Source organism: Trachypithecus francoisi, unplaced genomic scaffold (assembly GCF_009764315.1).
Source record: "Trachypithecus francoisi isolate TF-2019V2 unplaced genomic scaffold, Tfra_2.0 Lachesis_group20, whole genome shotgun sequence".
Classification (NCBI taxonomy): Eukaryota; Metazoa; Chordata; class Mammalia; order Primates; family Cercopithecidae; genus Trachypithecus; species Trachypithecus francoisi.
The window spans coordinates 13,221,964-13,231,657 of NW_022681466.1; the positions used below are offsets into that span (position 1 = coordinate 13,221,964).

The 9,694-nt window shown below is 56.6% G+C and overlaps 1 long non-coding RNA gene across 1 annotated transcript; it reads left to right on the plus strand.

Moving 5' to 3' along the window:
* Positions 1–3,189: 3,189 nt before the first annotated feature.
* On the plus strand, positions 3,190–4,701 carry LOC117066837. Its single transcript, XR_004430516.1, has 3 exons — positions 3,190–3,475; positions 3,915–4,052; positions 4,301–4,701. It is a non-coding gene; the product is annotated as an uncharacterized LOC117066837 (long non-coding RNA).
* Positions 4,702–9,694: the final 4,993 nt, after the last annotated feature.

The window sequence follows — 9,694 nt, forward strand, 5'->3', positions numbered from 1 at the left end:
TGGCCGGATCTCAGCTCACTGCAAGCTCCGCCTCCCGGGTTCACGCCATTCTCCTGCCTCAGCCTCCCGAGTAGCGGGGACTACAGGTGCCCGCCACGTCGCCCGGCTAGTTTTTTGTATTTTTAGTACAGACAGGGTTTCACCATGTTAGCCAGGATGGTCTCGATCTCCTGACTTCGTGATCCGCCCGTCTCGGCCTCCCAAAGTGCTGGGATTACAGGCTTGAGCCACCGTGCCCGGCCGTTTGTTTGTTTTTTGAGACAGTCTCGCTCTGTTGCCCAAGCTGGAGTGCAGTGGCGCTATCTTGACTCACTGCAGGCTCAGCCTCCCGGGTTCACGCCATTCTCCTGCCTCAGCCTCCTGAGTAGCTGGGACTACAGGCACCCGCCACCTCACCCAGCTAGTTTTTTGTAGTTTTTAGTAGAGACGGGGTTTCACCGTGTTAGCCAGGATGGTCTCGATCTCCTGACCTCGTGATCCGCCCATCTCGGCCTCCCAAAGTGCTGGGATTACAGGCTTGAGCCACCATGCCCGGCCAATTTTTGTATTTTTAATAGAGACAGGGATTCACCATGTTGGCCAGGCTGGTCTCGAACTCCTGACCTCGTGATCCACCCACCTCGGCCTCCCAAAGTGCTGGGGTTACAGGAGTGAGCCACCGTGCCCAGCCTCATTTGCAATTTTTAAAAATTGCTTTGCGGCTGGGCGCGGTGGCTCAAGCCTGTAATCCCAGCACTCTGGGAGGCCGAGACGGGCGGATCACGAGGTCAGGAGGTCGAGACCATCCTGGCTAACACAGTGAAACCCCGTCTCTGCTAAAAAAATACAAAAAACTAGCCGGGCGAGGTGGCTGGCGCTTGTAGTCCCAGCTATTTGGGAGGCTGAGGCAGGAGAATGGCGTGAACCCGGGAGGCGGAGCTTGCAGTGAGCTGAGATCCGGCCACTGCACTCCAGCCTGGGCGACAGAGTGAGACTCCGTCTCAAAAAAAAAAAAAAAGGCCGGGCGCGGTGGCTCAAGCCTGTAATCCCAGCACTTTGGGAGGCCGAGACGGGCGGATCACGAGGTCAGGAGATCGAGACCATCCTGGCTAACACGGTGAAACCCCGTCTCTACTAAAATATACAAAAAATTAGCCGGGCGAGATGGCGGGCACCTGTAGTCCCAGCTACTCGGGAGGCTGAGGCGAGAGAATGGCGTAAACCCGGGAGGCGGAGCTTGCAGTGAGCTGAGATCCAGCCACGGCACTCCAGCCTGGGCGACAGAGCGAGACTCCGTCTCAAAAAAAAAAAAAAAAAAAAAAAAAAAATCGCTTTGCAACCTAGGAGTAGATGAACAATTCCTTGATCTGATGAAGAGCATTTCCTTAACAAGATATAGCAAAATTACAAACCCATGAATTACAGAAAAGATACACATTTGATTATATAATATTTTTAAAAATATGCATGGCACAAAACTCTATAAACAAATATACACAATGGAAGCCATGGTGGGGGGTATCGGCCGGGGCAATGTCTAAGTCCTTGGCAGAGCCAGGTCACGCAGTGAGGAGCTGGGAGGGGCCTTGACAGGGCAGCAGTGGGTCAGGTTTGGGCATAAAGAAGACGTCCCAGCTGGTGGTTCTTCAAACAATTAAACGTAGAGTGGCCATGCAACCTGGGAATGCCACTCCCAGGTGAGTACCCAAAAGAAATGAAGACGTCCAGCTGGGCGCATTGGCTCACACCTATAATCCCAGCACTTTGGGAGCCTGAGACAGATGGATCACTTTGAGCTCAGGAGTTAAAGATCAGCCTGGGCAACACAGGGAGACCCTGTCTCTTTAAAAAATACAAAAATTGCCAGGTGTGGTGGCTCATGCCTGTAATCCCAGCATTTTGGGAGGCCGAGGTGGGCGGATCACCTGAGTCAGTAGTTTGAGACGAGCCTGACGAACATGGTGAAACCCCGTCTCTACTAAAAATACAAAAATTAGCTGGGCGTGGCAACTAACACCTGTAATCCCAGCTACTCGGGAGGCTGAGGCAGCAGAAGCGCTTGAACCTGGGAGCAGAGGTTGCAGTGAGCCGAGATCTCGCCATCGCACTCTAGCCTGGGTGACAAGACAAAACTTTGTCTCAATACAAAAAAAAAAAAAAAAAATTAGCTGGGTGTTGTCTTGTGCCTGTGGTCCCAGCTATTCTGGAGGCTGAGATTGGAGAATCATTTGTGCCCATTGAAGCAGAGGTGGCAGTGAGCCAAGATCATGCCACTGCGCTCCAGCTTGGGTGACAGAGTGAGACTCTGTCTCAAAAAAAAAAAAGTCTACATAAAACGTTGTGTGCGCCTGTGCATACCAGCACATCCACAATCACAGAGAGGCGGAAACAGCTGTGTCGGTCAACAGAGGATGGCCACACAGGGTGTCCTGCGCCCATGCAGTGGACTCGTTGGCCTTAGAATGCAGTTCTGATCCACGCGGCGGCACCGACGGACCTTGGGCACTGTGCTGTGTGAAATAAGCAGGCACGGAAGGACAGATGGTGTGTGGTAGCAGTCACAGGGGCATCCTGAGCAAGTTCACGGAGACAGAAGCACATCAGCAGGTCTTAGGGCTGGGGAGGGAGGGATGTGGGAAGAAGAGGGTGGAGGGCTCTTTCTGAGATGAGGAAATGATCTAAAACCGCCTGTGGCAGAAGACGCAGAAACTGGCTGAGCTGGACGCATTCTGAATTGTGTGGCATGTGAATTATGTCTCAGTAAAGCCGTTAAAAAAAAAACACCCTGGGGCTGGGCGCGGTGGCTCACGCCTGTAATCCCAGCACTTTGGGAGGCGGAGGCGGGCAGATCATCTGAGGTCAGGAGTTGGAGACCATCCTGGCCAACATGGTGTAACCCCGTCTCTACTAAAATACAAAAATTAGCCGGGCGTGGTGGTGGGCACCTTTAATCCTGGCTACTGGGGAGGCTGAGGCAGGAGAATTGCTTGAACCTGGGAACAGGAGGTTGCAGTGAGCCCAGATCGCGCCACTGCACTCCATCCTGGGCGACACAGTGAGACTTCGTCTCACAAAAAACAAACAAAAAAAAACCCAGTCAACCAAGTAGGCAATGGAGGGAGGGGTGACAGTTGGGGACGCCCACTGTCTGCTGGTGCCCCGGGCGGTGCTCCCCCCTCCCAGCCCAGCCACCCCTTGCTCCTGGCCTGGATTTGAGGCCTAGAGAGACACGTGCCCTCCCCGGGATCCATGCCCCGCGAAAGTAGGGTCTTGGTGCCCAAATGTGCACCCGCTGGATTCTCCAATCTGCGGGGCCTGACGCAGAATCGCGCCCTCCCCCCAACCTGCCGGCTGCCGGGCGCTCCCCATGGGCCCAGACCCAGGAGACAAAGGAGAACATGGGGGTTCAGGGGTGCATTGGGGCGCGATCGGGGCCAGGCAGGACAAGAGGGCAGGGCTGCCAGGAAGGATGAGCGCCTCGGGGAGCCCTCTGCAGGTGAGACGCAGTTTGAAGCATTGGCTGATTTGTTCTCTCGCAGTGAAGCAGGAGAGGAGGGAATAATTGGGGTGACTCAGGGTTGAGACCTGAGCAAGAGAACAGCAGGGGCAGCCGGTTCTGGGTAAGACTGAGCCTCACTCCTGTGATAACAAGACAGTTTCCACTTCAGCCTCTGATTGGCTGTGAGCCAATCCTTCATAAGGAGTCACCAATTGGAGGCCTCTAAAGGGCACCTGGGGTGTTACCAAATTCTCCCGGCTTCCTAAAACCCTGGGGAGCGCTGCCGTAGAGACTCTGGAGCCGCCTGCTCCGCCCGCTGCCTCGCTGTGAATTGCACTTTGTTGTCTTCAGTGACTCTGCGGCTTCGTTACTGCGTTTTGTGGTTGTTTTCTTTGCCTTTTGTTGCTTCTTTTGTTGCTTTCTTTGTCCTGTTCAGGTCTTTGTTCTGCGCACAAGAACCTGAACAAGTCACAGTGGAGCCCTTCCCTCCGGTAACACCAGTTGCCCCTCCCCTGGGAAGCCTTCAGAGGATGGGAGCCTGCCTGGAACAGCCAAAGAGTCCTGAGTCTCCTGCGTGAGTTCCAGAGACTCCTGGGAACCCTGGGGCGCGGTCATGGGGCAGGGGAAGGCTGGGGCACGGGTGCACCCAGGAAAGAGAGGTGCAGAGCGCCTTGCCCCATCACCCTTCTCCCAGGCCATGCCTCACCTGTCATCTGCCACCCAGGCCAGGGCTACACCTCACCTGCCACTCAGGCCAACCACACCCTCACCTGTTGCCCGGGCCACGCCCACATCCTCACCTGTTGCCCCTCCTCCTTGCAGCCCAGGAGGTCTCCGAAGACGCAGGCTCTACCTTCTACCCAGCCCCCAGCCCTCCACCTGCGAAGTGGGTGTGAAGTGGCTCTGTGCATCTCCACCACGCCGCCGCCGGTCGGCCCTTGCCTTGCTCAGGGTGCGACTCTCTTCCCTTCTCCTGCCCCTCGTGGCCACTCCTGTCTGCCCTGGCCCCCCACACATCCAGCGGCAGCTTGCTTCCTGCATTGACCTCCCCTCTCTGTGACATCTGTTTTTACAAACTTCAGGCATCTAAGCCGGGCGCACTGGCCCAGGCCTGTAATCCCAGAACTTTGGGAGGCCGAGGTGGGCAGATCGATCACTTGAGCTCAGGAGTTCGAAACCAGCCTGGCCAACATGATGAAACCCATCTCTACCAAAAATACAAAACATTATCTGGCCGTGATGGTGCGAGCCTGTAACCTCAGCTACTCGGGAGGCTGAAGCACAAGAATCACTTGCACCTGGGAGGTGGAGGTTGCAGTGAGCCAAGATCATGCCAGTGCACTCCAGCCTGGGCGACAGAGCAAGACTCCGTCTCAAAAAAACAAAAAAAAACAAAAGAACTACAGCCATAGGTTGTGTCCCCACTAGGAAGCCAGAGGGGAGCAGGGCTGGGTGTGTCTTCTCTAGCTGTGTCCCTGCAGCCACGAGGCCTGTTCTTCCTCTGTGCCAAGCCTGCCAAGGACCCAACCTTGTGAAGGATGGATGAACGAATCATTGAGCAAATGAATAAGCGTGTGAACAGGTGAGTGAGAAGCCCGCAGAGGCAGTGGGGCGGGTGGTCCATCCAGCTGGCCAGCGGCCTGTCACTCCCTGAGTGACCTCTGGGTGGCAGCCACGTGGCGCTGTCGGCTCAGGACGGCTTGGGGCTGGAGTGGGGCTGGGATGGGGCTGGGACTGGACCAGCCAGGCAGGGTGAGGAGGGTGGCAACGCCCAGTGCAGCCTGGACAGATGGGGTGCTGGACAGCAGGACTGTGATGGGGGCTCCTTTATGCCCAGCCGGCCCTGGGTGAGGCCTCGGCTGTCCAGGGTGAAACAGGCTCAGGGTGATCAGGCTCAGCTTGCGGGGGCGGCCTGTCCTGGCGGAGGGTCCTCCTCACCCAACCCCAGCCTGCTGCAGGCTGTCTGCAGAGGAGCTGGCAAAGGTGGTGTTTTCCAGTTTGCTTGGGACATGAATGGAATGGTCTGGCAACAGAGGATGGCGGCCACAGCATCCTTCCCCGGGGTCTGACTCCACGCTGGAGACACAGGGGCTGGGCTGGTCTAGACCTGGGAGCCCATCTGTCCAGCCACCAGTGTCTGTCTGTCTGGGTCCCTGCTGGGGGAGAGTCTGCAGCAGGGAGACCCCGGCAGCTCCGAGTGTGGAGGGGAGATTCTGCCTGCCTAAGGTGAGTAACTTGGGGGGATGATTGTGGGGCTGGGTTGGGACTTGGCAGGGCTCGGGGGTGGGCACTGCAGGGGAGGCAGCTGCAGGCAGGTTGCAGAGGAGGCCCCACTGAGTTTCCCACGTGGGACCCCAGGGTCTCTCCAACCCACTCCAGCTTGCAGTCTACTCTCCTGTCCTGTGAGCATGTGTGGTCACCTGCCCTCAGGGCACAAACGGAGTCCAGCTCTGTTTTCCAGGGACAATTCCAGACCCATGATCCCGGAAGCTCGGGGCCTGCCTTTATCCCAGCACCCAACCCCAAGAGCCCCCAGTGAGGGAACTGATGCAGCGGCCACCACTGCCCCCAACCCAGGAGCAACACCGAGGCCGCACCTGGTGGCAGGAACAAGGCGGTGATGTGTTCTCTGCAAGGGGTCTCACCTCCCATAGCAGGTCTCTCGGCTGCAGCTCAGCCCCAGCCCCTGCAGTCTCCAGAGTCCCGGTCACTGGGGGTTCTGCAGGCCATCCTTTCAGGGGTAGGCACCTAGTCCCTGGTCCAGGTCAGGCAGAACCCAGGGCCCACTGTCCCCTCCTGATGGCTCAGGACCTCCTGGGGGAGTTCCCTGTGTGATGCAGAGGGCACGCTCACCCTGCTGGGAAGGCTCGCTGCTTCCCAAGGGGTCTGAGCTTTACTGGCACCTCGCTGCAGTCCCTTCCCCCGGGAGACTCCGGCGCTTTCCCTGTGGGACCAGGCACCCGGAAAGGCAGCTGTGTTCCTGCTGAGTCACGTGCGCCAGCCTGCAGGCGGGAGGGCATCTTCCTAGCTTTTCCTCCAGCCAGGAGTGGGTCTGGGACCTGGGAACCTCCCTGGATCCACCCCGCTCTCCGGCAAGGCGTTCCAGCAGCTGTCTCCACACACGCAGCCCTGCAGAGCAGGCTTCGTGATGCCTGGACACACTCACTTCCCCTTCCTCCTCCTGGGACTTCTCAGTCACACGGGCTGAGCCGCAGAGGGTACGTGACCTGGGCTGAGCTGGTCTTTGGCAACTGGAGACTTTGGTTTGACAGTTGGTGGAGGGGAGGCTCTCCTAACTTCCAGGGGTGTGAGTGGCAGGAGGTGCAGATGACAAGACAGTGGCCATTGCCTGGGGCTGAAACCAACGCAGCGGTGGGCGGAGCACAGGGAACTCCAGAGAGGGAGCCAGGCCCCCAGTCAGCTGCTCCTGGGGGTGCTCCCCAAATCATCTAGTGATGTGATCCGTTTATCTTTCCAGCCCATTTCAGTTGAGTTTCCAGGGACTTACAACCAACAATGTCTCAACTGACATTTGGGCTTTTCAAGCACTAGAATTGCTGGTGACGGCAGGAGCGTTAACACACTCGGGTGGGACAGGGACTGCGGACGGAGCGGGCTCCAGGTGAATGCAAGCTGCCTCCCTGCTGAGCCGGGCTGGGGAGCACACGCTCACTAGGTCTGTCTCCACGTACCGTGGGCCAGCGCTGTGTGGCTCACTCCAGGGAAGACAGCAAGTTGACTCAGCCACTGCTGTGTGGCTGCTGCTCTATTGAGTTTATGGTTGTCCAGGGCCCATCTGGTTTTTGTGGGAATCGTGCCCATGGATTTAACAGGGATAAGATGGGCACTGCCGTCTTGTCTTTTTTTTTTTTTTTTGACATGGAGTCTCACTCTGTCGCCCAGGCTGGAGTGCAGGGGCCCGAGTTTGGCTCACTGCAACCTCTGCCTCCCGGGTTCAAGCGATTCTCCTGTCTCAGCCTCCTGAGTAGCTGGGATTACAGGCGCCCACCACCACGCCCAACTAATTTTTGTATTTTTAGTAGAGACAGGGTTTCACCATCTTGGCCAGGCTGGTCTTGAACTCCTGACCTCAGGTGATCCACCCACCTCAGCCTCCCAAAGTGCAGAGATTATAGGTGTGAGACACCACACCTGGCCTATGTTTAATACTTTTTTAGAGATGGAGTCTCACTTTGTTGCCCAGGCTGGAGTGCAGTGGCGAGATCACAGCTTACTGCAACCTTCACCTCCCAGGTTCAAGCGATTCTCCCACCTCAGCCTCCTGAGTAGCTGGGACCACAAGCACGTGCCACTGCACCTGACTAATTTTTTATTTTTTATTTTTTTTGAAACGAGTCTAGCTCTGTCGCCCAGGCTGGAGTGCAATGATGCGATCTCAGCTTACTGCAAGCTCTACCTCCCAGGTTGATGCCATTCTCCTGCCTCAGCCTCCTGAGCAGCTGGGACTACAGGTGCCCGCCACCACACTCGGCTAATTTTTTCTATTTTTTAGTAGAGACGGGGTTTCACCATGTTAGCCAGGATGGTCTTATCTCCTGACCTCGTGATCTGCCCGCCTCGGCCTCCCAAAGTGCTGGGATTATAGGCGTGAGCCACCACACCTGGCCTAATTTTAAAATTTTTTTTGTAGAGACAGAGTCTCACTATGTTGCCCAGGCTGGTCTCAAACTCCTGGTCTCAAGCAATCCTCCTGTTTTGGCCTCCCAAAGTGCTGGGATAACAGATGTGAGTCGCTGTGCCTGGCCTGTAATCACAGCTCACAAGTGACCTGTGTGGTTTCCTCCCTCCCTGTGTGGCTCAGGTCTGGAATGTCAGCAAGGGGCCACCTACTCTTCTTCTTCTTTTGAGACGGAGTTTTGCTTTTGTCACCCAGACTGGAGTGCAATGGCGCAATCTTGGCTCACCGCAACCTCTGCCTCCCGAGTTAATCTGATTCTCCTACCTCAGCCTCCCGAGTAGATGGGATCACAGGCATGCGCCACCATGCCCAGCTAATTTTGTATTTTAGTAGAAACGGGTTTTTCCATATTGGTCAGGCTGGTCTCGAACTCTCAGCCTCAGGTGATCTACCCGCCTCAGCCTCCCAAAGTGCTGGGATTACAGGTATGAGCTGCTGTGCCCGGCAGGTCACCCACTCTTGTCTCTTTTGCGGCACTCCCAGCTGCTCATCCATCGCTTCCTGTATCCATCACGGCCTCTGGGGTGGCCCCCTGAGCCCACTCATGTTGATGCCCAGTGAGTTGCCCCCACCTTGAGCGTGGGTGGGAGTGGGCTCGCTTCTATGAATAGGAGGTGGCCAAAGTGACAGGCTTCCCTTCCAAGGGGAGGTCACGCCAGCACTGGGCTTCTGTTTTCCTGTCTGTCTGTCTTACACGTTCCGAGCAGAGCCAGCTGCCAGGTACTGAGCTGCCCCGAGAAAAAGCCCCCATGGCAAGAACTGATGTCTCCAGACAGCAGTCAGGGACCCGAGACCTGAGATGGCAGAAGGTGAGCTTGGAAAGGGACCCCACGATCGGGCCTTGAGATGCCCACAGGCCCGGCCAACACCTCGGCTGCAGGCTTGTGAAAGTCCCTGAGCAGGGGACCCAGACTTCTGTCCCACAGTTACTTGGAGATAATAAATGTGTGCTCCGAGGTCAGGAGATTGAGACCATCCTGGCTAACACGGCGAAACCCCGTCTCTACTAAAAATACAAAAAATTAGCTGGGCGTGGTGGCAGGCACCTGTAGTCCCAGCTACTCAGGAGGCTGGGGCACGAGAATGGCGTGAACCCGGGAGGCAGAGCTTGCAGTGAGCCGAGATCGCGCCACTGCACTCCGGCCTGGGCAACAAAGCAAGACTGTCTCAAAATAAATAAATAAATAAATAAATAAATAAATGCATGCGTACTCTTCTACAGCACTGAGTGTTGAGTGATTTGTTATCGTCAGTAGATAGCTATGCCTGCCCTTAGGATACCAAGTCCTCATCTCTTGCAGGCCCAAGCCCCTGGGAGCCACGCCTGACTTGCCTCCTGTCGAAGGGCCACGCATTCCTTGTTGCTGCCATTCCGGGGTCCCCTCACCCCAGTATACTGGGAGCCAGTTCCAAGGGAGGCTCTCCTGCCATCAACCCGGGCTCAGGGGAACACTGAGCTCCTCCTTGATGCTGAGGGCCAGTGATTCCTTATTGCCTGGCGACCAGAGCGTCCTCCA